Here is a 26866-nt window from a genome sequence, read left to right on the forward strand (position 1 = left end):
GTGCTCAGCATTTCTTCGCATCTAGAGGTCATGCTAGAGAAGTGGGCAGGCTTCCAGTTCAGGAAGATTCTTTAAGCTAGGTTTTTTTCATGGCCTCAAAAGAACCGGTTCTCCAGGTCCATCAGGTGGGACCACAGAAGCCAGACCTGCCCAGTGAGAGTGCACAGGGCTCCTCTGTGGTTCAGGTGGGGGTAGGTTGGCTCTCTTCCACTATGAGTGGACCCACATCACCTCAGACCAATGGGTTCTGGAGGTGGTCAAGAAGGATTATTCATTGCGTTCACTTGCACTGGTCCTGACACCTTCATGTGTTCACCTTAAAGCAGCAGGCTGTCGCTCTTATCGGCATTTACACGATCTGGAGACCATACTGCAGAGTGGGGTCTGGGACATTATTCCAAAGAATGGTGGCTCCTTTTAGCCCATCCTGAATCTAAAGGGAATGAATACTTGTCTGTTATTCCAGCCTTTTTTTTACGGAAACCCTGCAGTCTGTGGTCACCTTTGTTTGTCTGGGCGAGTTCATGATGTCCATAGGCCTCCATGAGGTCTATCTGCTTATTCGCATTGCACACCATCACAAGAGGTATTTTTGATTTTGTGTGCTGGGCTTCACTTTGAGTTTTGGGACTTGCCTTTTGGTTTGGCTATGGCTTCCCGCACCATTTCCAAGGTAATGGTGGTGGTAGCTGTTCATCTGCATCGACAGGGCATCTGAGTTCATCTCAGTCTGGATGATTGGCTGATTCGAGCCAACTTAGAAGCAGAGGCTAGCTTGGCCACCTCACAGGTCATTTCCCTACTCGAAGCTCTGGGTTGGGTTGTGAATCTGGTCAAGAGTCACCTGGTTCCCTTTCAGGTCTTTGAGTACATAGGGATTCAATTTAACACTGCTGAAGGGATGATTTTCCTTCTGGAGGACCAAACGAAAAAGCTTTGGGTGCAGATGTGCAGGTTGTGCGAGTTGTCAACCCCCAAGGTATGGGACAACCTGCAGCTCTTGGGAGCTATGGCAGCGACGCTGGAGTGGTCCTTTAGGTGAGAGTGTATATGCAGCCTCTGCAGTGCACATTGTTGTCCCGATGAGTCCCTGTTTCCCAGGACTTTGAGCATCCCTTGCCTTTCTGCCAAATCAAAATTCAGTCTGTACTGGTGGGACAGTCTTGTTAAACTCCTGAAGGGGGTGCCGCTAGAACTCCCAGAGTGGGTGCTTGTCACCATGGATGTGAGTCTCCTTGGTTGGAGAGCTGATTGTCTGAATCATGTGGCACAGGGAACTTGGTCCTCACAGGAGGTGTCCTGGAGACTTGGACAGTTCACCTGACTCTACTAGAATTTCTGCCTCTCCTTTGGGGGTAAACAGTCAGAGTGATATTGGACACTGCCACTATGGTGTCCTATATGAACAAGCTGGGAGGCACAGGGATCAGGCGGTGGCCCTGGAAGCAACATGTCTCTGTCACACCTGCAGGCCCTATCAACGGTTTATAGGATCCAGGGAATGAGTGGGGCCATTGGCCTTTCAACTCATTTTGGACTGGTGCCCCCCCCCCCCCCCCCCCCCCCCCAGTGCTTAGATTGCCTCCAGAGCCAAGGTGGAAGCAGACCGTGTTTTCAGTCAGTGGAAGGAGCCGACCTCTCAAAGGATAGATGTCCTGGTTCAGCCTCTGTATGTCTTCTCTCCCCCCCCCCCCCCCATATGGCCTCTGATAGGCCAGCTGTTGCGCATGATTGCACATCATTCTCATCTGGTCTTGCTGGTGGCCCCAGAATGACCCCGTCGGATAATATATGCAAACCTCTTGTGCCTGTTATTGAGCAAGCCTCTCCCATTGTCTAGGGGTTGAGGCCTTTTATGGGAAGCCTGGTAGAAATGGAAGATCAAGATCCTTTCTGGCTTATGATCTGACCCTTGAGAGAATGCAGTTTGAAAGGTATGGCTTTTCTCTGGCAGTGGTTGCTGTTCTGCTCTGAGATTTTCCACCTCCCTGGCTTATCAAAGGTGGGTTTGCTTTTTTTCATTGTAAATGTTTTATTAAATGTTTTGGTACCAGCAAGAATACAATCAAACATCATAGAAGAGAATACCAACAACATACTCTACTAACATTCAAGAATACTAAATATACTGCTAACCTAACATCATACAACATCTTCTAACCCTCTACCCCCTTCCCCCCAATATCTATAAAATCACATACTGGATTGGGGGAAATAAATCGCGTATAACATTAACATGAGTCCAAATATTGTTGCAGGGGAGTCCAGGAATGGATGCTTCAATCATTTGCTGAGGGTCTCGAGTAAGAGAAATACCCAGATATTTTATTTAACATTTGTATCCCACCTTTTCCCACTTTATTTATTTATTTATTTTATTTATTTCAGTACATTTATACCCTGCCTTTTGCCAAAGCGGCTTACAATGAACTAATCAAAATAAATACATTACAGTTACAATTTAGAAACTAGGGTGGGAGAGTAGGAAAGGAAAGGGAAAAAAAAGACAGAGATGACCGAAGAAAGTCCTGGTGGGCCAAGAAGAGAGACGAAAAACCAAGCTGACGCCGAGAAGACCAGCAAGAAGATTCTCAATTCGTGACAGCAGCAGGGCCCAGATGGAACAAATGAAGCTACAGACAAACTTCCACAGCGATGCAGCAATCCGAGCAGGGAACAAGATAGCGGACCAACGGTCATCTTCTGCTTCCTCAACCGCTGGGGCACTCAGCTGCCAGGGACCTCCATCACAGCAACTCCGAGGAATAGCTGATTAGCGTCGAGACGGGATCCTCCTCCACAACGCTGAAATGGAAACCGAAAGCTGCTATTAGTAGGCTCAAAGTGGCTTACATAGTTCCGGAGAGGTGATTATAGACTCCGGTGTGAACATATACAGTATAGGGGTACTATTACGGTGACAAGTACAGTAAAGAAGTATCGGTAAATAGATTGGGGTGATTAAAACAAAATGTTAGGGTGTGATCATGCGTCGGGGTAGAAACTGTCCGTTTCCTGATTAAATTGCCATATTTCATTATTCGGTGTTTGTCAGATACTGTGGGGTATGCCTTCTTGAACAGGTTAGTTTTTAGGTTTTTTTCGGAATTCTAGATGATTATTTGTAGATTTCAGGTGTTTTGGTAGAGAATTCCAGAGCTGTGTGCATATGTAAGAGAAACTTGACAATATGTTGATTATTAATACTTCAGGCTTTTACAACTTGGGAGGTGAAGAGTTAAGTACGTTCTGGCTGATTCAATTGTGTTTCTAATTGGTAAGTCGATTAGTTCAGAATATAGACTGGAGCTAAACTGTGTATTATTCTGTGAACAAAGGTACAAATCTTGAAAGCGATATGTTCCTTGATTGGTAGCCAGCGTAATTTTTCCCAGAGAGGTTTTTACCAGAGACAATTTTAAAGGAAAATTCTCCTTTATCCTCTTCCACTCTGAGTCCTCTATTTTAATATTCATAGCTTCTGTCTTGTCTAGGTTTCCTTTAAAGCCAAAGACCTATCCATTAGAAGACATCTCATGTATTATCACAAGTAAGGTTGTATGATAGTGAGGGATAGAATAACATCATCTGCAAACATAAATATTTTATCAGGAACCCCACCAACTATGATACCTGCCACATCATCTAACATCCGCACTCTTTGTGCAAAAGGTTCCATAACAAGGTTGAAAAGTAGGGGAGACATGGGGTACCATAGCCTAGTACCCCTGCCCAGGAAGGTGTTCATATACTCCCCATTGATTTTCAGACAGGCTTTGGGATTATTATATAACAACTCTAGCCATCTAAGGTATCCCGGTCCCACCCCTAGTCTCTGCAGGGCAGCAAATATAAAGTCTCAGTGGATACTATTGAAGGACAAAAATCTGCCGGATTTGTTCACTGATTTTGTAATGATGCTGTTTAACAACTTTGAGGTGATGGGCAATATCAGCTAATATGAGCTTCTGCAACTGTACTCTGCACTTATCAGCCTCCCTTTTAAAGAGCAGCACTTAGCAAAGCTAAATCTCTCATCAAGAACTTTTATTTGGTGAAGGAGATCCTGTTTCTTAGCTTGCCTTTCCTTCTTGAGCTGTGCTTCCCATTTTATAAATATTCATCTTAAGCACAGAGTTTCCTTCCCATAATGTAAGGTCACCTACACCTCCCCTGTCGTTAAATTGCATATATTCCAGGATGTCTCATTCTATATCTTGTCTAACCTTTTTATCCTTTAACAGGGATTCCTCTAGTTTCCAGAACTTCCTGGAAGGGCCTTCCATCATGCAACATAAAATCCACCCAAATTGGGGGCATGATCAGACCAAGTAATAGGTTCAGTAGCACTAGATGGTAGTTTAGGAAGCCAAAATGGATCTCCAAAATACATATGAATTCTAGAGTGGGATGCATGTACTGCAGAATAAATTGAGTATTCCCTTGCACTGGGTGAAGCACCTTGCACAAATCTATAAGCTTGTACTTTTTTATTTTTTAAATCTGGCCAAAGCTCTTTTTATCCCTTTAGAATGAGTGGGCCTAGATTGCAAAGTATCTGCTAAGGGACTGCTAACTAAATTAAGGTCTCCCCCTTTCAATAAGTGACCCTGTTCATGGTTGCATAAGAACTCCATGAGTTATCTTAGAAATGTAGCAAGGTTTCATTGGGAGCATAGATATTCAACAAAGAGATCATGGTTCCCTGAATCTTCCCCATTAATCAAAAGGGATCTCCCCTCTTTATCTTTAGCACTATGCAAAAACAATCCTGATGGATCAAAACCACCACCCTCCTCTTTTTTTTGGCCTCCTCTATTAGAGCTAAAGTGATGTGTGTGTGTAAGAAGGAAGAGATTCAATTGTAGGTAAAAGATGCATTTCTTGTAGATATGCTGTATCTAAATATAAATGAGTGAGGTCTCTAAAGAGCAATCTTCTTTTCTGTGGAGAATTCATGGGCCGATGATGCAAGTGAAACAATGTACTTACGGGCTCTGACCGCAACTAGCATGCAAATGCATGCTAAACAGGGTTCTTAGCGCAAGTAGCATGCAAATGCTTGCTAAACATATTGTTCCCCAATGATCAGTGACAGCGCACCAAACATTGGCGCGCTGTCTGTGGCAAACCCTATGCCAGCTCGGAGTTGGCGTTAGGGTTTGCAGACCATTGGGGAGGAATGGTGAGCCCTGTCCAGCATGCTAGCAGGCCCCCCTAACCTGGTGGCCTAGCGGCCCTCTTCCCCGCCCCTCGTACCTTTGTTGGAGGAGGGAGGTAGTACACTCCCTCCTTTTCCAAGGCTGCCTTGAAAATGGTGGCGCCCAGCCTTGCCCAGTGCATCCTGGGATGCGCTGGGTGGGGCTTCACACTGTAAAAGGGTCTAAACTACATCGCACATTTTATATATATGCATAAAAAGTGCAATGATCACAACAAATGGGGATCTGTAGTTTAGACTGATTGGGTCTGTGAATGTCCCTTGAATAATATGAGCACATAAAAGTTTATGAATATTTTATGTGAAAAGCTTTTTTAGGGTTGGGTAACACTCTGGTAATTTATTAGTATGTGTACAGCTGTAGGCTTTCTGGTGATGCCGTACTTCTTGACCGGCTTTTCATTCAGGAAAGTAGCCTGTCTTGCCTGATTCAGGCACATCAAACTTGAAGCTGGGATAAACTACATGAAGACTGTAAAGGGAGGAAATGTTTCTTGTCGTCCTCTTTATACTTGATGCCTAGGCAAGACCATTTCTCTCGTGTTGTATGGCAGCTTTATTGTAATCTCATTTATGCCCCATGCAGTATTTAAGTAGCAAAGGCCTGGAAGGTTTGGATCACCTTTGATTGCTTCCAGTTTCTGGATGAGATCTCTTAATTCTTGAAACTTGTCATTATCTCTGCCTGTAACCTGTGGGGAAACTCCATATTCTTCATCAGTGCTTTTTGGATATCTTCTGGACTGCCATAGCGCTGGTCTGGTCATTCTTTCAAACCTCTGGTGGGATCATGCAAATATGCAACCTTTAATCTCTCCACATGATCAGCAGACTTAGTTCACAGCCATCTTATCAGGTTTATTTCTTGCTTTGGGATGGGTTTCATAGTTGCTATAACATCCTTAAAGTCAGATTTCCACTCTCTGTACTTTTTGGAGCCCTCATAGAAAAAGCCCCATGTCACCATCTTTTTGTGAGCCATATATGTCTATCTTCTCTCTCTCTCTGAAGTTTCTAGAGTGATGGCAAATAGGTACCTGTGGCTGGCTGGCTGCTGCAATTTGTCTGTAGTCAGTTGTGGAGTGTAGCTGATTGGTTGCCTCTTCTTTAATCACAGTGTGTTTAGCTGGATGTAACTTTTATTTGAGCCCAGTTCCTGTGTAGCACCAGAGTCTGTTGTTGAAACATTTTGGTGCATTTTCCTGGAGTGAGAGCCAGTGGTAGTGCATCTGTATGTGTGCGAGTATGTGGATCACCAGGTGGTGGTTCGCCTCCTTGGCGTGCGCCTTAGGCTTGCTTCTTTCAGGCAAGTTAGACTCTGGTATGGAGGGACATACCTTCACTAAATCTGATAACTCTTCTGAGTCAGACTGTGCAGTATCATGTGCTGGGATATCAGCCAGGGCACTGGGCAGAATCTTCTGCAATAATATGACTAAGCTGACTCTCCCCAGCATCCTGATTTATGCCTTCTTTAAGGGCCTTGGTTTCAGCCTCAGTCTGAAGAGTAGCTGCTGCTTTCTCTTGCTGTAGCATTTTCATGATGATGTCCATCTCCGCTCTTTTTAGCTTCAAGGCTGCTTCTTACTATAAAAACACGTGATTTAGCAGCCTTGGCTTAGCTCAAACTCGGATGGCTTCAAAACTAGTTGCACACTGGCCAGAATGGCTGGTCCTGTGTCTGTCTTAGAGTTCTAGAACTTCTAGTAGTTCTAGAGCTATATCTAGAGGTGCCAGAATATTGGGATTCATCCTCCTCTGCAGGATCGGTGTGAGGTTGCGTGCCTTTAATTCCCTCTGTCACCATGGCCTGGCGTGTGAGGTCTGTAGCTTGCTCTCTCTCGCTGGGCTTAGCTACCTTCATTTTTCCTTTTTAGAAATTGGCAATATTGTTCTGACTTGTGCTTATAGATTGACTGTAATTGTTCTGTAAGGAGGCTATCAGCTTTGCCTCTTTTTTTTTTTTTTAATCTCACATATGTTCTGCCCTACTTTGAGTCAGTGTCTTTCCAAGTGGAAGAGATTGCTGTGTTCTTCTGCTTTATAATTTTCTCTGGCCTTTTCTGTAAGCTTATGTGTTTTTTGAACTAGTAGACTGTCCATTCTCGTCTGTTATCAGCATCATCTAGCTTGGCTTGAACATTTTCTCCAGTCCAAATGGATTTTTTTTTTATTTCTTAGAACAGTCTCTGCAGTTACTGTGAACTTTGGCTCTATGCCAGAATTGTTACTTTTTCATAGAACAAGATGGAGGGATGTGCAGTAGCTTTTTCTGCTAGTACTGAGCACCTGTTTCAGTTAATTATATAGGCAACTGTGAGTTCTCTTTGCACAGGAAACGGCTCCTAAAAGTGTGGAGCAGCAGGTGAGATATAAAACTTTTCTGTTTGTGAATTTTTGTGAAAAATTGCTCTTATAGGCTTTATAATTCAGTTATTCACACACCGAATGCCTTATGACAATATAATTTTTAACCTTGATAAACTTTCTCAGAGAAAGGAGTGCTTTCTTAACTCTGTATTAAACTGATCAGGCTTCAGAACTAATTAAATATGCATCCTCTGAAAGTAGCATGCACTGTGTAAACTAATGATAACATTCATTACATTATATTACATCCAATACTTATATGCCGCAAATAACAAATAGATCAATGCGGCTCACATTAAAAGAAGTAGGACATAATCCTAGAAATACAACAGTACAATAACATCCAAGTAGCCCTATACAAGGCATTAACAACTTCTGGAACAGCCAAGTTTTTAAGGCTTTCCAGAATATCACATAATTAAACTGATGACTAATATATTTTGGCAATTTATTCCACCACTTGGCAGCTTGATAAGTGAAAGATGCTTCTAATTCACTTTTATATACATCCCTTGGGTGATGGAAATTGTAGACTCAAACTGGATGCATAATTCTTAATTAATAACAAGATCATGGGTAGCATGTATAACCATGGAGAATAGAAAAAAAAATCAAGCAACATAATTTAAAAGCTGAACAGGCTTCAATAGGCAACCAGTGAAAATCTATGTAAGCAGAGGTCCAGCACTCTCAAACCTAGGTGTTCTATAGATCAGACAGGCTGCTGTATTTTGCAGTAATTGAATTTGCCTTCAAATAGCTACAGTACATCCTTCATAAATTATGTTACAATAGTCTAAGTGACCCAATGAAAGTGTTTAAGATCAAGCGAAACATATCGGCTTTAAAATATGATCTAATACATCTGTTTACAAAATAGCCTGAACACCTTGGCAGATAACATTTGAAAGTGAGGTTCAAAAGAAAGCTGTGAGTTTAACTTATAAGTGGTCCCATCAATCACGACATCATTAATAAGGTTCAAATTGCGAGGATGACCAATCTGCAAAAACTTTAGTCTTTTCTGTATCATTTTCAGTTTGACAAACCTTGCCCACGACTGCAAACAAACCAATATCTGTTTAATCTTGGTTATTACAAGTGGGATACACCGTTTAAAAAAAAAAGTAAAAGTAGTTATATTTATCGTCTGTATAAATAAATGGATGCAACCAGTGGTGTGCTGGAGCTGGCTCGCACCGGCTCGCAAGAGCCGCTTGTTAAATTTTTACAGCTCTTGCGAGCCGGTTGTTGTACGGGGCGAGCCGGCTCCATTGCACGAGGTAAGCATGGCAGGAGGGCGCCATGCTTACCTCCCCTCCCGCTCCCATCCATGTCTAGTGATGTCCTTCGCCCCCCCCCCATCCTCCCCTGCCGCTCCCATCCGTCAGTTTCAATTACCTGCCTCGAAGCGCCGCATTATCTAAGGCCTGCCTGCTGCCCGTCTCCAGCTGCTTTCCCTGCTTGCTTCTCAGGAGTTCGATTCGCACCCTTAGTCCAGCCTTCTGATGTCATTCTGACGTCATTTCCTTTTCCCACGGCGGGACTAAGGGCGCGAACCGAACTCCTGAGAAGCAAGCAGGGAAAGCAGCTGGAGATGGGCAGCAGGCAGGCCTGAAATAATGCGGCGCTTCGAGGCAGGTAATTGAAACTGACGGATGGGAGCGGCAGGGGAGGATGGGGGGGCGAAGGACATCTCTAGACATGGATGGGAGCAGGAGGGCAGGGGAGGGAGGAGAATTGCTGGGGAGGGTGGGGGGCGAAGGACATCGCTAGACCTGGATGGGAGCGGGAGGGAGGAGAATTGCTGGGGAGGGTGGGGGGGGCGAAGGACATCGCTGGACCTGGATGGGAGCGGGAGGGCAGGGGAGGGAGGAGAACTGCTGGGCAGAGGGGGGGGCAGGGGAGAGAACTGCTGGGCATGGATGGGCAGAGGGAGGCAGGGGAGAGACTTGCTGGGCATGGATGGGTAGAGGAAGGCAGGGGAGAGAATTGCTGGGCATGGATGGGCAGGGGAGAGAACTGCTGGGCATGGATGGGCAGAGGGAAGCAGCGGAGAGAATTGCTGGGCATGGATGGGCAGAGGAGAGAATTGATGGGCAGAGGGGGGCAGGGGAGAGAATTGCTGGGCATGGATGGGCAGGGGAGAGAATTGATGGGCATGGATGGGCAGAGGGAGGCAGGGGAGAGAATTGCTGGGCATGGATGGGCAGAGGAGAGAATTGCTGGGCATGGATGGGCAGGGGAGAGAACTGCTGGGCATGGATGGACAGAGGGAGGCGGGGAGAGAATTGCTAGGCATGGATGGGCAGAGGGGGGCAGGGGAGAGACTTGCTGGGCATGGATGGGCAGAGGGAAGCAGGGGAGAGAATTGCTGGGCATGGATGGGCAGAGGGAAGCAGGGGAGAGAATTGCTGGGTATGGATGGATAGAGAGGGGCAGGGGAGAGTTTCAGGACATGGATGGAGGGGAGAGCAAGAGAAATTCTAGACATGGATGGAGGGGGGAGGGAAGGGAGAGAGAAGAAATGCTGGACATGGAGGGAAGATAGAGGAAGGAGATTAGATGAGGGAAAAGGAAGTGAGGAGAGAAACTGCACATGGATGGAGAAAATAGGCAGAAGCTGGATCCACTGTACAGTCAAGTATGCGGAGGACCAGAAATGAAGAAGAAAGGAGGAAAGAAAAGAAATAAATGGAAAGGAAGCCCTGGAAACGGAGTCAAGGGAACAAATAGAGAGCAGCAGAATCAGATACTGGACCAGCATGATCAGAGAAACAAAGTCACCAGATAACAAAGGTAGAAAAAAAAAAAAATTTATTTTCATTATAGTGTTTGGAATATGTCCACTTTGAGAATCAGGTGCTGATCGTTAAAAGTTTATGTTTATTTACTTATTTATGGCATTTGATCCCATATTAAACATGAATTAGATTGGAACCTGGGATCATTTAATTTTTTTCCTGGAGAGAGTAATGTGTTGGCCCCCCCCCCCCCCCCCGGGTATAGCCAGCGCTGCAATTTTTTTTTGGGGGGGGGGGGCGCCGAGGTGGACCGGGGAGAGAGCCTGTTGTTAAAAATTTACCAGCACACCACTGGATGCAACCCTAGATCTTCTAGCCTGTGTCCCAAAGTGGCCATCAGAATATTAAATAGGGTTAGAGACAAAGGGGAATCCTGCAGAACACCACATGCTTTTGACCATTTCTGAGAAAATTCTCCCTTCATTTTTACCTGATATTTCCAGTTAGTGAGGAAGCCTCTAAACAAGTTCAACACTGCTCTAGCTATGCACAACCCGCTCATTAAATTTAATATAATGTTGTGATCAACCAGATCGAAAGCGCTGGACATATCAAACTGGAGCAGCAAGATTTGTCTACCCAAACTGACCTCTCTTCTTATATTAGATACTAATGCTGCCAGTATGGTTTTGGTACTATAACTGCTCCTAAATCCTGATTGAGAGTAGTGAAGAACATCTTGCTGATCTAAAAACTAGTTGTGCTGCCACTATTCCCTCCATTACCTTAGTCAGTAGCGGAGTAGATGCAATTGGTCTATAATTTATTTCATTAGATGGGAGGGTAGGATTTTTAGTGATAGGTGTTAAAATAATCTTCCCCTCCTCTTTTTGAAAACAACTGTAATCATGACTACTACCAATAACCTCTTTAAGGCAGACTAATTTAGATAAGCCACCCTCATTACTAAGGGTGAGGATGCATGCAGTATGAGTATTTCCAAACACAAGCTGACACTGGGTACTGGGTAGTGAGAAATAGGACCAAATTCTATCTGCTGCTATCTTATTACAACAACCACATCCATTGTCTACCTCATGCTCTTTATTAACATTAAAAGAGAGCACCGGTGCTTTTACATTTTCTATTTTATTTTTAAAGTAGTGTGCCAATTCCTCTGCTTTTGGAAAATCCAGAGCGGTTGGTATTTTATAAAGAGGCTTATTTTCAAAGCACTAGACTTAAAAGTTACATAGAGGAGTTTGTTCAATGCACTTAGACTTATGTAGTTACGTAGTAACCTATGGAACTTTGTAAGTCTAAGTGCTTTGAAAATGAGCCCTAAAATCTGTTATCCAGCTCATACAGGCTTTTAAAATCCAATTTATGTCTGCCAACTTTCTCTGAGTAAAAAGACAATTTGGCCTGCCTTACCTTTAATTTATAACTATAGCCAATCTTCATGCGTTTTTACTGTCTTCAGTTTCAGCCAGATTCTTTCCAATTTTCTACATTGCCTTTTGTCACACAATAGATTCAAGGAGTACCAATCTTCTCTTTTCCTCCCCATAATTCTTCTTAATTTAGTGTCGCAATTTCATCCAGAACGCCTTCACTCAATGTATTTCAACAGAGTAGTGTCAATTCTGTATCATCTAATTCTGTATCTACTTTCTGCCAAAAATCAGGGGAATCTATTTTTCCCCCTTGACCACTTTAATTTTGGATGTTCTCTCTTAAGTTTAGTTGATTTTTCTTTCCAATGTAACACACGTTGTAACCTGTGATGATCTGACCAAATTAATGGACACCCTAAAATATCAGTAATACTAAATGATAGCATTGAAGAGAATCAAAATGTAGATATATCCAATTGATGACCCTTAATATGGGTTATGGCTATAGAACTTCATTTTTTTAAAATTAATCCAAGTATTTTTATTTATTAAATATAAAGTGTTACAAAGAAAACAGATATTCTTGATACTACTACTACTTATCATTTCTATAGCACTACAAGGCATACGCAGCGCTGTACACCATACACAAAAAGACAGTCCCTCCTCAAAGACAAAGCATCATGGACAATAAATAAATAAAATAAAGGAATACTGCATGGATTGTCAGTCAAATCTTAATAGTCTGATAATGTTGGTAACTATCCTTCGTATTGATTTGAATTGTCTTGCTTGAGGATGGAGCTTCAAAGAGATTGGTTCTTTAGTTATCCAACGAAGACCAAACTTTGGAAACATGCAGAATCATTGCAAGTTTATCAGCCTGTGAAAGTTCTATTAAAACCTGCAGAGTCTAAAAACGTATAAAACTGACTATTTTTCTATCATTTATATTTTCCAAATGAAGGTTAGTATCTCTGTCACCATACATCTATTGCCTTGAGTAAATGCACTGAGATTTTATTAAACTGAAGTCCACTGAATAATCCCAAGATTTTCCCTGAGACCCACAAGATTTCACTGCAACTCACAAGATTTTACTGTTCTGCCTTCTCACTGGGGTGATTGGCATGCAGTTTAAAGAATATAGAACATCACTATGAGAAGACTCAAAACTCTTGAACCAAAATCTTCTTTAATGCAGTAATCAAACAAGGAAAAATAACTTACGGTTTAGATGTGCTGGACAAGAGTTTTTGCCTTGCAAACCGGGTGTCGGTTCTGAACCAGCTCGCTCTCCATGCAAGAGAGATCAACAGCACACTGAAAGTAATGCTGTTTATACTTTTACACAGTTACATCACTGTAGCTTGAAGGGGGTCATACAGCAAAATACAGTATAGGCAGTTTCAGTTCATCAAGGAGATATACTGCAGACTATCTTACAAACTCGAGGAGAGGGAGGGGTGGGGCAGCTAGTCCATCATGCACAAAGAATAAGGCAAGCCAATAGAAAGAGTCCCAAAATAAACAGGGAGCTGGACATTTGATCTGAAGGAGCCTATCACAGTGAACTACAGGATTTTGGGGGATGCTGGGGTCGGTTGACGGTTGAGGCGGAACTACTACTACTACTATTTAGCATTTCTATAGCGCTACAAGGCATACGCAGCGCTGCACAAACATAGAAGAAAGACAGTCCCTGCTCAAAGAGCTTACAATCTAATAGACAAAAAATAAAGTAATCAAATCAATTAATGTGTACAGGAAGGAGGAGAGGAGGGTAGGTGGAGGCGAGTGGTTACAAGTGGTTACGAGTCAAAAGCAATGTTAAAGAGGTGGGCTTTCAATCTGGATTTAAAGGTGGCCAAGGATGGGGCAAGACGTAGGGGCTCAGGAAGTTTATTCCAGGCGTAGGGTGCAGCGAGACAGAAGGCGCGAAGTCTGGAGTTGGCAGTAGTGGAGAAGGGAACAGATAAGAAGGATTTATCCATGTAGCAGAGTGCACAGGAAGAGGTGTAGGGAAGGACGAGTGTGGAGAGATACTGGGGAGCAGCAGACTGAGTACATTTATAGGTTAGTAGAAGAAGTTTGAACAGGATGCGAAAACGGATAGGGAGCCAGTGAAACGACTTGAGGAGAGGGGTAGTATGAGTAAAGCGACCCTGGTGGAAGACGAGACGGGCAGCAGAGTTTTGAACCGATTGGAGAGGGGAGAGGTGACTAAGTGGGAGGCCAGCAAGAAGCAGATTGCAGTAGTCTAAACGAGAGGTGACAAGGGTGTGGATGAGGGTTTTGGTAGAGTGCTCGGAAAGAAAGGGGCGGATTTTACGGATGTTGTAAAGAAAGAAACGATAGGTCTTGGCGATCTGCTGGATATGAGCAGAGAAGGAGAGAGAAGAGTCAAAGATGACCCCAAGGTTTCGAGCTGAGGAGACAGGGAGGAATGATGCTGTGTGTGTGCTTGCTTGCTTCCCCCTCCCCCCCCCCCCCCCTTTGCTTGAGAAAGGTACGTTGGATGTGACTGCATTCTGTCCTATCAATAATTGTTGTTCTTTTCCTAAGTTATTAATTTTATTGTAAACTGCTTTGGCCTGCTTCTTACAGAAAAGGCGGCATATCAAAACGTTTAATAAACGTTAAACATTACATGGATTTGCACTTCAAGGGCATGACCCACATTTGCCTCCGTGCAAATGTGGGTGGAACAAGATGAGTAAGCCTGAGCATGGGAGTCACCTGCTTATGTACCTGATCGGTCTTGCTTGTTGCTAGAAAGACCATTGTTGCTAGGAGTGGCCTAGTGGTTAGTGCAGTGGACTTTGATCTTAGGGAACTGAGTTCGATTCCAACTGCAGTTCCTTGTGATTCTGGGCAAGTCACTTAACCCTCCATTGCCCCTGGTACAAAATAAGTACCAGAATATATGTAAACCGCTTTGAATGTAGTTGCAAAAATCTCAGAAAGGCGGTATATCAAGTCCCATTTCCCATTCCCACTGTTGTGTTTTTCATAGACTTTAGGACTGATCAGACATGCAAGCCCTTCCATCTCTGAGAGTTGCATTCTTTTCCTGAGCCATCGATTATAGCTGAGGAGACCACTGTACATGGGAAGGGCCACACATGTTTAGAACTTTACACTAAGTTCTGAGCTCTGAGGAGCTCTCTTGTCCTGGCAACATGCAATGACATCAGTGGCGTTCCTAGCCTCAACGGCACCCGGGGCGGATCGCCGATGCCCTTCCCCCCCGGATGCAGCGTGCCCCCCGCCCGCAAAATGACACCCCCCCCCGGTTGCACACCGCTGGGGGTGGTGCCGCAGCGCGCTCCTGTCTGCTCCCAGTTCGCTACGCTCGCTAAATTCTCTCGTTCGCTGCAGCTCCCTCCCTCAGCCCTGGAACAGGAAGTAACCTGTTCCGGGGCAGAAGGGAGGGAGCTGCTGCAGCGAACGAGAGAATTTAGGGAGCGTAGCGAACTGGGAGCAGACAGGCGCATGCTGCGGCACCCCCCCAGCGGCGTGCACCTGGGGTGGACCACCCTTACCGCCCCCCCTTGGTACGCCACTGAATGACATCACCAGCTTCTGTGCCTAAAGAATCCTGCTGTCTATGGAAAACTTTTGTTACAGGTGAACAATACCTTATCTGGGTTTCCAAAAGAGTATTTTTTATATCTATACCTCATGCAAAGTTTTGACCCCAGCAATCACTCCTTTTATTTTTTTTCCTAGTTAATACTCTCATTTTATTGTAGTTCTCTTTTTAAAGTTAAATGCTACAGTAGTACTTTGTCCTCCTTACAGTGATGAGGACAAATTTTATTGCATTGTGATCACTATTGCCACGTGCCTCCAGAATCTTTCCCCTTGTACCAGGACCTTCTCTCCAGTAAGAAAGGCCTATAGTAATTCCCTCTCTTGTCTTGTTTTAGGATCTGCTGTGCTGAAACAGTTTTTTTTTAATAGCATTGAGAAACGTTATCTCCCTTGTATATTTATTTTTTATTTACTTATTTGAATCTTGCTCACACCTTTTTCAGTAGTAGCTTAAGGTGAGTTACATTCAGCTACACTGGATATTTCCCTGTCCCTGGAGGGCTCACAATCTATGTTTGTACCTGAGGTAACAAGAAACAGCAGTGGGATTTGAACCAGGAACCTCTGGATGTCAAGACCGGTGCTCGTATATCTTGTTGACATTAATCCAATCTATATTGGGGTAATTAAAATTTAAAATCCGCTTTGAATTTTGTATTTTAGGATTTCAGCACTAAATTCAAAAGAATCAATATGGAGAAAAAGACCGGTTAAAAATTTTCACAAGTCAGTTGGGGCCTTGTTTACTAAGCCGTGCTAGAGTTTTAGCGCTTGCTAAATGCAAGAGTCGTCTATCTGTTCCTGTGGGCATCGGCGTTTAGTGTGCGCTAAAAACGCTAGCACGCCCTTAGCACTTCTTAGTAAACAGGGTCCCTAATGTCAAGAAGAGCCAGGACTGAAGCTTTTTTTCCTATCTTAGGTCAGAAAAAAATCCACATTATTTAAAAAATGACGACGACTTTTGTGTCAAATAAAAAGCCAACAATATGAGGATACATTTGAAATTCACCTTATAAGTGTTAATGTCTCAATGTTCTTATCTCGTAGTCCACTTTAACCTTCCATTCTGATGGTGGAATACAGTGGGCAATGAGCTAAGTACTTTGCAATTGAATTTTTATATGTTGAGAAATGAACATTTATAAGGTGGATTCAATTTGTAAAACCTTGTTACATTCGATGTATGTTCCTCTGACAAGTTCAAAGGCAGTGGTGTGAGCCTGCAGCACAGAAAGTCTGCTATAATATATACTGCAGAACCTGAAAACATACTTCAGAATAACAAAAGCATGAACTACTGACCCAAAGCTTGGTGAAATTTAATCCTTTCATTAGGAAAACAAGAAAATGATATCCCAAAGGAGTGAGGGATCAAATATTAAAGACCAAAAATTGGGTGAACAGAGGGGGGGGGGGGGGGGGGGGGGTGAAGAAGTGTTGTTTGCTTCATCAGCACAATTATTTTAACTCTGAACTCTTCTGTAGGAATGTCTGTATTTTTAAATTAAGTCTTAATAAATTAAGAAAAATAAAGTGCTAGCATTCCAGTGTGTTTTTAAGGATTATGTTTCAAAGGATTTTTATGTTATGTACTTTCTCTCATACAGATTTTTTTTTTTCACTTTGATTTTTTTAGTAGCCATATATGGTCACATCCAGGAGGTAATTTTATAACTGACCACCTATGTAACATTTCCAGATAAAGACACTTTTTGAAAATAGGCTGTCAGACCTATTTCTGATAGCTTATAAATTACACCTGTTCACCTGTATTGCTGAGCGCCAACTACATAAAGAGTAGTTTAACTGTAAATACAAAAAAAATAAAAAGTAGTTAACTATTTCAGTGGCTTTTTAATTTATCTTAAAATCAATTGCACAACCATTGCACTTAAGAAGAAACGTGTTTAAAGTTTAAAAGCAAGAGCAAATCGCTCACTAATGGCTAAATACTTTATGGTTACTCTGCTTTATGGTTAAAGTCTCAGAATTCTCAATGTCACTTCAGTTTATACCGCAGAAAAACCAGTTTCTCTAAGGCATTTGTCATGGCACTAAAACTTGTCCTGAGCAACTAAAAGCGCATGGTTCGGGAAAAGGTATCTTGCAAAGATACCTCACAAACAGGGAAGATAGGGTTTCTGGATAGTGAGGTTACACAACAGACCGTGGTAGGCCAGGTGCCCTTAAATACAACTAAAGATCAGACAAAAGATGTCAAATCAATAGTGTCAGATACTAAGCATCATGCAAATAAGAACAACAAACATACTCTGAAATGTCTATATGCAAATGCTAGGAGTCTAAGAAATAAGATGGGAGAGTTGGAATATATTGCACTAAATGAAAAATTGGATATAATAGGCATTACTGAGACCTGGTGGAAGGAGGATAACCAGTGGGACACTGTCATACCGGGGTACAAAGTATATCGTAATGATAGGGTAGACCGGACTGGTGGAGGGGTAGCATTGTATATTAACGAGAGCCTTGACTCAGATAGATTATAAATTCAGCAGGACACAAATCACACCTTTGAATCACTGTGGGTTGAAATTCCATGTATAAAAGGGAAAAACATGGTGATAGGAGTGTACTACCGTCCGCCTCGCCAGGATGAGCAGGTAGACACAGAAATGATAAAAGAAATCAGAGACGCGAACAAAATGGGCAATGTGATAATAATGGGTGACTTCAATTATCCAAATATAGACTGGGTAAATGTAACATCGGGACACGCTACAGAGATACAATTCCTTGATGAAATCAAGGACAGCTTTATGGAGCAACTGTTGCAGGAGCCGACGAGAGAAGGAAAAATTCTAGACTTGGTCCTTAGTGGAGCGCATGATCTGGTGAGGGACGTTATGGTACTGGGGCCGCTTGATAACAGTGACCATAATATGATCAGTTTTGACATCGACCTTGAAGTAACTGTACACAGAAAGTCAAATACGTTAGCGTTTAAGTTTAAAAAAGGAGACTATGATAAAATGAGAAGAACGGTAAAAAAAAACTTAGGGGGGCAACTGAGAGAGTAAAAACTGTACAACAGGCATGGACGCTGTTCAAAAATACCATCCTGGAGGCCCAGGCCATACATGTTCCGCAAATTAGAAAAGAAAGACGGAAGTCCAAAAGACACCCGGCCTGGTTGAAAAGTGAGGTGAAGGAAGCTATTAGGTCTAAAAGAAACGCCTTCAGAAAATGGAAGAAGGAACCGTCTGAAAATAACAAGAAACAGCATAAGGAGTGTCAAAGCAAATGCAAGGCGCAGATTAAGAAGGCCAAGAGGGAGTATGAAAAAAAGATAGCATTAGAGGCAAAAAAACATAGTAAAAATTTTTTTCGGTATATTAAAAGCAGGAAGCCGGCAAAAGAATCGGTTGGGCCGCTGGATGACCGAGGGGTAAAAGGGGCGATAAGGAAGACAAAGACGTAGCGGAGAGACTGAATGAATTCTTTGCTTCAGTCTTCACCGAGGAAGATTTGGGTGGGATACCGGTGTCGGAAATGGTATTTCAAGCGGACGAGTCGGAGAAACTTACTGACTTCACGGTAAACCTGGAGGACGTAATGGGGCAGTTCGGCAAACTGAAGAGTAGCAAATCTCCTGGACCGGATGGTATTCATCCTAGAGTACTGATAGAACTGAAAAACGAGCTTGCGGAGCTACTGCTAGTGTGATATGCAACTTATCCTTAAAATCGAGCGTGGTACCGGAAGATTGGAGGGTGGCCAATGTAACGCCCATTTTTAAAAAAGGCTCCAGGGGAGATCCGGGAAATTATAGACCGGTGAGTCTGACGTCGGTGCCGGGGAAAATGGTAGAGGCTATTATTAAAAACAAAATTACAGAGCACATCCGAGGACATGGATTACTGAGACCAAGTCAGCATGGCTTTTGTGTGGGGAAATCTTGTCTGACCAATTTACTTCAATTCTTTGAAGGAGTGAACAAACGTGGACAAAGGGGAGTCGGTTGATATTGTGTATCTGGATTTTCAAAAGGCGTTTGACAAGGTACCTCATGAAAGGCTACAGAGGAAATTGGAGGGTCATGGGATAGGAGGAAATGTCCTATTGTGGATTAAAAACTGGTTGAAGGATAGGAAACAGAGAGTGGGGTTAAATGGGCAGTATTCAAAATGGAGAAGGGTAGTTAGTGGGGTTCCTCAGGGGTCCGTGCTAGGACCGCTGCTTTTTAATATATTTATAAATGATTTAGAGATGGGAGTAACTAGCGAGGTAATTAAATTTGCTGATGACACAAAGTTATTCAAAGTCGTTAAATCACGACAGGATTGTGAAAAATTACAAGAGGACCTTACGAGACTGGGAGACTGGGCGGCTAAATGGCAGATGATGTTTAATGTGAGCAAGTGCAAGGTGATGCATGTGGGAAAAAAGAACCCAAATTATAGCTACGTCATGCAAGGTTCCACGTTAGGAGTTACGGACCAAGAAAGGGATCTGGGTGTCGTCGTCGATAACACACTGAAACCTTCTGCTCAGTGTGCTGCTGCGGCTAAGAAAGCGAATAGAATGCTGGGTATTATTAGGAAAGGTATGGAAAACAGGTGTGAGGATGTTATAATGCCGTTGTATCGCTCCATGGTGCGACCGCACCTTGAGTATTGTGTTCAATTCTGGTCGCCGCATCTCAAGAAAGATATAGTAGAATTGGAAAAGGTGCAGCGAAGGGCGACTAAAATGATAGCGGGGATGGGACGACTTCCCTATGAAGAAAGACTAAGGAGGCTAGTGCTATACAGCTTGGAGAAGAGACGGCTGAGGGGAGACATGATAGAAGTATATAAAATAATGAGTGGAGTGGAACAGGTGGATGTGAAGCTTCTGTTCATGCTTTCCAAAAATACTAGGACTAGGGGGCATGCGATGAAACTACAGTGTAGTAAATTTAAAACAAATCGGAGAAATTTTTCTTCACCCAACGTGTAATTAAACTCTGGAATTCGTTGCCGGAGAAAGTGGTGAAGGCAGTTAGCTTAGCAGAGTTTAAAAAGGGGTTGGACGGTTTCCTAAAGGACAAGTCCATAAACCGCTACTAAACGGACTTGGAAAAATCCCAAATTCCAGGAATAACATGTATAGAATGTTTGTACGTTTGGGAAGCTTGCCAGGTGCCCTTGGCCTGGATTAGCCGCTGTCGTGGACAGGATGCTGGGCTCGATGGACCCTTGGTCTTTTCCCAGTATGGCATTACTTATGTACTTATGTACTGCTGGGAAGTGCAGCATTGGACTTGATTAAAGCTTTTGCCACTTTAAAAATGCAAGAAAGCTGTTTTTGGAAGTGTCTGAACATTCCAGGTAATACTCAACCTCTTCCTTTGTTCCAGATTTGATTGCTGGAATGTTGTTCTTTGCAGTGGGCAGAAAATCAAAGAAGCTTTACCACCTACAGTAGCAGTTTTTTCCTTGGACACTGACTAACTCTGCACAAATAAAACTGGAATATAAGAACATAAGAGTAGCCATACTGGATCAGACAAATGGTCCATCTAGCCCAGTATCCCATTTCCAAACAGTGGCCAAGCCAGGTTACAGGTACCTGGCAGAAACCCAGTTATTAGCAACATTCCATGCTACCAATCCCAGGGCAAACAGGTGCCTCCCCATGTCTGTCTCAATAGCAAACTATGAACTTTTCCTCCAGGAACTTGTCCAAACCTTGATAAGAGCATAGTGAATAGGAACTATGCTACTAGCTCTGACTTCAACCTTTGTTGCAGCCGCAGCATGAATGAGTAGCTACGTCTTCTCATACAGTTTTTGTTCTGGTAGATGTCGCAACTTGAACTTAAGAACAAGCATTGTTGCAGTATGGTAGTCATCACTTTCAATTATTGGGACCAAAACTTGAAGCAATTCCTTTTGCCAGAGCTATGATTAGTGGCTTCATTGTCTTTACCAAGTTGATATCATCAGCCAGTCCCTGTAATTTTGACTGAATTCCCATTATCGTGAGGATTACATGTCTGATAAGCAGACAGTCAGTGCATCAGTAGCCAACAATACTTGACTTAAGGTGCTTGATGAAGTTGTGTTTGAAGTGATAATGCCACTGATCTCATGTCATACACAGAATTTATAGTTTGCTACAAAATTTTTGTCAGCCGGTTTATCACTTTTCAGTATTGGTTTCTCTTAAAATTCCCTTACTACTAAACTATTCATTCTGGCTTATTTAAACAGTAACTGATTCCATAAATCAACAATAAACACTAGCTATGCCATAAAAGAAAAGAAATTTTCCCAGTGTAGTTTCTTACTTTATCCAATCACTTGCTACAGAAGCAAAGATATTATATCACAAGAGAACTGCAGTGGCTGGGGTGTTAGTAAGTCGGTAAGCAAGCAGTGCAGAAGAACTTAAAAACACAACTGAAATTTTTCTGAAAAGTAGTTAATTATGTAGTTTTGCCAGCATTGTTCACATGCACTCTATCCCCTGGATTCTATAAAGGGCACCTAGATTTGGGTGCAGATCCCAGATCAGAGCCCAGATTAATTAGTTAATGGGCTCTAATGATTTAATTTTTGAAGTTAATGAACACTTAATTGACACTAAGTATGATTCTGGTGGTGTGCTGTTCTGTAATTTGGGCACCTAAATTGGATTGCCTGGAACTCAAGAGGGTGTGGCCCTGGTTGGGGCATGGGTGGGTGAGGGGCATTCACAAAAGATGCGTGCAGTGTTGCAGAATAGTGTGGACATCTGTATCCAACTTGTACACCAGAATTTACACCAGGTTTCAGCTGGCATAAGTCCTCATGTCGAAAATTGAGCATGGAATTCGCGCTTTCATCTCGGAGTACCCTCTATAGAATAAAATTGAGTACCGATTTTTATCGGTGCCTAATTTTTGGCGCCATTTGTAGAATTTCCTCCTATTTATTTATTTATTATTTGCTGCATTTGTATCCCATATTTTCCCACCTATTTGCAGGCTCAATGTGGCTTACATTGTTCCGTCATGGCGATCGCCATTCCAGAGTGAGAGATGCAAGTGGTATTACATAAAGAACATGAGTGACATAGTAGATTAAGCAATTAAGTAGAAAGAGATCACAATTCGGGATAAGAGATAAAAATGGTATTGCGATAAGTTCATATGTTGGATCATTGCGATAAGCCTTGTTGAAGAGGCAGTTCTTCAGTGATTTCCGAAAGTTGGTTAGGTTGTGCATTTTTTTCACGTCAAGTGGTAATGCATTCCATAGATGCGTGCTTATGTAGGAAAAGCTGGATGCATGTGTTAATTTGTATTTTAGTCCTTTGCAGCTGGGGAAATGGAGATTCAGGAATGTGCGTGTTTATCCTTTAGTGTTCCTGGGTGGTAAGTCTATGAGGTCTGATATGTAGACTGGGACCTCTCCGTAAATGATTTTGTGAACCGGGGTGTGCAAACTTTGAACATAATACTTTCTTTGAATGGAAGCCAGTGTAGTTTTTCTCTTAGGAGCATGGCACTTTCCTATGCGTATACATGTGTATTTTATAAAATGCATATGTACATGGCAACTCTGGCCTGAGGAATGCAGATGTGCAGTGTGTATAAAGTTAGGTGCTACTGGGTACACATGTATACTTAACATAGTTTTTATAATGGCTGTTTACTGTACATGTGGAAAATTCTTTATAGAATTACAAGCTCACTTTCACTGATTACACGTTTGTGCAACCTAGTCCGTTTTTTTTACACCAAATCGCTTTAGCTATTTGTTTGTTCATTCTTTAATTATTTCCTGAATTGATTATTGTAACTCTCTTTTCCATGGTTTACCCCAATATCAACTTTGTAGGTTACACATTATACAAAATACTGCTGTGAAGTTAATCTATGGTGCCAAAATATAATGGTGTGTTCCCCCCCCCCCCCCCCCCCCCCCAGCAATACATAAATGAACACTGACTTTTTATCTCTCTTTCATATACCTTTCAAGATTTTAGTTATAGTGCACTAGATTGTTCACTGGTCTACCTGTTTTATTTGTTCACACCGGAGCCTTCAAAGGCCTCTCCGGTACTATGTAAGCCCCATTGAGCCTACAAATAGGTGGGAAAATGTGGGATACAAATGTAATAAATAAATAAAATATGTCTTCTTTATCTTGTATGTCCCTGGGTGTACCCTTCGTTGTACTCATTGTTTATTGGTAGTTCTTACCATTTGCAGAACCATTCTTTTTTTTTTTCTTTTTTTTTTAATGAAACTTTCAAAATATACACCCAAATATGCAAACCTTGTAAAGAAATAAAGAACACACACACACACAAAAAGAAAATTAACCAACTATGTATCATAATCTTGTAAGAGGAAACAGTATTTTAAAGCCCACTGATATACTGTTGATCCTGATATGCAGATCACAGTGGTTTACAAAACTAATAAGAACATCGGCCAAGGGACTTTGGAAAATAACATCAATGAATTACAGTACAGGAGAGAACAATAACATTAAAACAAATCAAGTCAATGGAGTATTCATGTAAACTCTAAGACCATGACATGGTAGAAAATCAGATCTGAAGGGGCAGCCCCAAAAGCTAACTAAAAAAAAATGGGGTTTTAGTAGGACTTTAAATCTATCAAATGTTGATTCTATTCTTATAGCAGGTGGAAGGCCATTCTGACTTTTTTCATGGCCCCCAAATATGGAATTCCTGGTGGATTTGTAGTTAGCCCGCTTAGGGAGGGGGCCATGCCAAATGAATTGGCATCCACACTGGCCATAATATATCTTCTGTAGCTGCTGTGTTGCTGCCCTAGTGGAAGGGAGTTAAGATTTGAACACATCATTGGGCGGGGCAGATAGGGAAGGAGGAATAGAAGGAATGAAAGAGGTGCTGGAGACCATGGGGGATAGAGACACATGCAAGGGGAAGGTGGGTAGAAGGAAATGCTGGAGGCCATTGGTGGTGGTGGGGGGGGGGGGGGGATATGGAAGAAAATGCTGGACACTGTTTGTGGAGAGGCCTTGATCTGCAATCTATACTTAGTATTATTGATGAGAGAAGAGGTACGGAAGGTTTCATTCATGGCATCAGATATCCTAGGGATAGCTCTGGTTCTTAAAGGGCAAAAAGATCAGTGGGCACAATCTACTCAGATTTTAGGTGACCTAGGCAGATGTTAATATCTTTTTTTTTTTTTTTTTTTTAATGGATCTATCCTACCTGCAGCTAATCATATTTCTTTCCACAACCCTCTAAAGAGTTGTATCTGTTATCCTACAGTATTCCAAGGGAATATTAGGAAATACACCTTCCTTCAAAGGTGAAGGAGATTCTCATTTCCACTACCCTGTTGTAACTCTCAGGAAATCATGATTTCCCCTACAGTTACCAATAATAAATTTAAAAAAAAAGGAATAGATAGTCTGACTTTTATTTTTGAAACAGTTAACTTTGTTGTCTGTGTCTAATCAGCCCAATATTTTCCTGTAATTCTGTACATATCTTCGACAGGTATCACCAGAATTTGGACTGATAAGGATTAGTGGCCAGTTTGATCTTGAGTAAGACACAGTCCGACAAGTCTTTCCGTTCATTGCTTGGGGCTTTGGATGACTTGCTTTTTTGCAGTGCTGAACTGTTTTACAGTCGCAAACTGGTATCTTCCTGCTTAGGCCCCTATTTTATTAAAGTACTCTTAAGATTTTGCAGTTGCAATACTTTTAAGTAATAGCCAAAATTAACACCAGTAACTACAAAACCTCTGCATTAACTGTTGGGAGCATTACTAGCATATTCGAGAGGGTTGCCATGCTGTTTAACACAGAAAAGAATTGGTGCTGCAGTTAGTATACTGCGGTTAGCTGTACATCTTAAGATGGCATTATCTGCCATGTTAACAGTTAACACATAGTAGTGATCTCCCTATTTAGTTTTAAGGCACAGTCTTAGCCCCCAAATGGTGATTTCCTCATTAGCTGTTTAATGTAGCAGTTAAACATCTAACACAGCATAGTAAATAGGACCCTTAGTTATCACTTGGAACTTGTGGCTAAGCACCATAAATTGGCTAATAGCATTCTTAGTTGAAGGGGCCTACCCTGCTGTGTCAAGAGATTGTCCTCAGGTGATGCAAGACATCCTTCAGATCTGGTATAGTCAGTGAGAAGGGGAGTGGATGGGACTTTTCCAGCTCAAGTGATTCATTACCTTTGGTTAAACTTCATCATTCAAGATTGACAAGATTTCTATTGTCTCTAATTGTCTCATTTTATGTTGACATGGTTTTCCTGTGACCAATTACAAAGTGAACAGAAAATCAGGAAGAGTTCAAGAATCTTTAGCTTAAGATAGGACAGATTTTTAGAAGTTTGTCTTTTAGGCTTTGCTTTTCAAGTTGCTCTAATAATCATTGCTAAGTTTCAAATAGAAATTGCTCTCTAAACAAATATGCTTCCACCCATGCTAACCTAACCTAAAGGGCCTATTTACTAAGCAGAGTTATTGTGGGATTAAAGCTGTATAGCTAACAGCATAACATGCTAACTGCTGATTTAAACAGCTAACATGGAAATTGCCATAATGGAGTGGGGAATAAGTGGGGACTAACTGTTAACTTGTAAGGCAACAGATAATATAAAGCAGTTAATGTCCCCTCAAGAGGAACTTTTCTCTTATAGGCTATGTCATCAGTGTGTAGTAGCAAATTTTTCTCTGTCAGTAGCATGGCAAAATGCTGGAAATTCCCCTAACAGCTAACACAGAGGTTTTGCAGTTATTGCTTAATAATTGCCCGTTATTACTGTACAATAACTGGACAACCTTGATTCACTCTAGGGGCCCAATTTACTAACAAGTACACTCCTATATGAGGAAAGGCTAAAGAGGTTAGTTCTCTTCAGCTTGTATAAGAAATGGCTGGGGAGGAGGGGGGGATATGATTGAGGTTTATAAAATCCTGACTGGTGTAGAATGGGTAGAAATGAATTGATTTTTTTTACTCTTTCAAAAGTACAAAGACCAGGGGACTTGCAATTAATTTACATGGAAATACTTTTAAAACAAATAGGAGGAAAACATTTTTCACTCAAAGAATAGTTAAGCTGTGGAGCTCGCTGCCGGAGGATGTGGTAACAGCAGTTAGCGTATCTGGGTGTTATTGAGATGGACATGGTGGGGAAGCCACTGCTTGCCCCGGGATTGGTAGCATGGATTAGCCATTGTTAGAAGCAGGATACTGGGCTAGATTGACCGTTGGTCTGACCCATTATGGCTATTCTTATGTGTGCAGGTTATTTTTCCCATTTGGAAGACAGTTGGATTTGAAAATGGCTTGCTTTATTTAAAATATTTTGATGTGCCTTATTTTATAGTCATGCTCAAATGTGTGATGATTATAACATTAAGTCAATACACTTAACCAACTTTGAACATGAATTTAGTTAATTTTTAAATTTATGCAACATTATTTTTAGCACACAGAAAATAGAAAACAGCCAAAATAGATAGCAATATACGTGCTTGGGCAGCAATCGATAAGAATTTACTCTAGCACA

At 42.1% G+C, this 26866-nt stretch overlaps 1 protein-coding gene across 2 annotated transcripts in view; it reads left to right on the forward strand.

The window, feature by feature from the left end:
- Positions 1-26866, forward strand: part of ISM1 (isthmin 1) — a 178889-nt gene that overhangs the window by 64305 nt on the left and 87718 nt on the right. The gene's annotated exons all lie outside the window — the stretch shown is intronic.

This window comes from Microcaecilia unicolor, chromosome 3, assembly GCF_901765095.1.
Source record: "Microcaecilia unicolor chromosome 3, aMicUni1.1, whole genome shotgun sequence".
NCBI classification, from domain to species: Eukaryota; Metazoa; Chordata; class Amphibia; order Gymnophiona; family Siphonopidae; genus Microcaecilia; species Microcaecilia unicolor.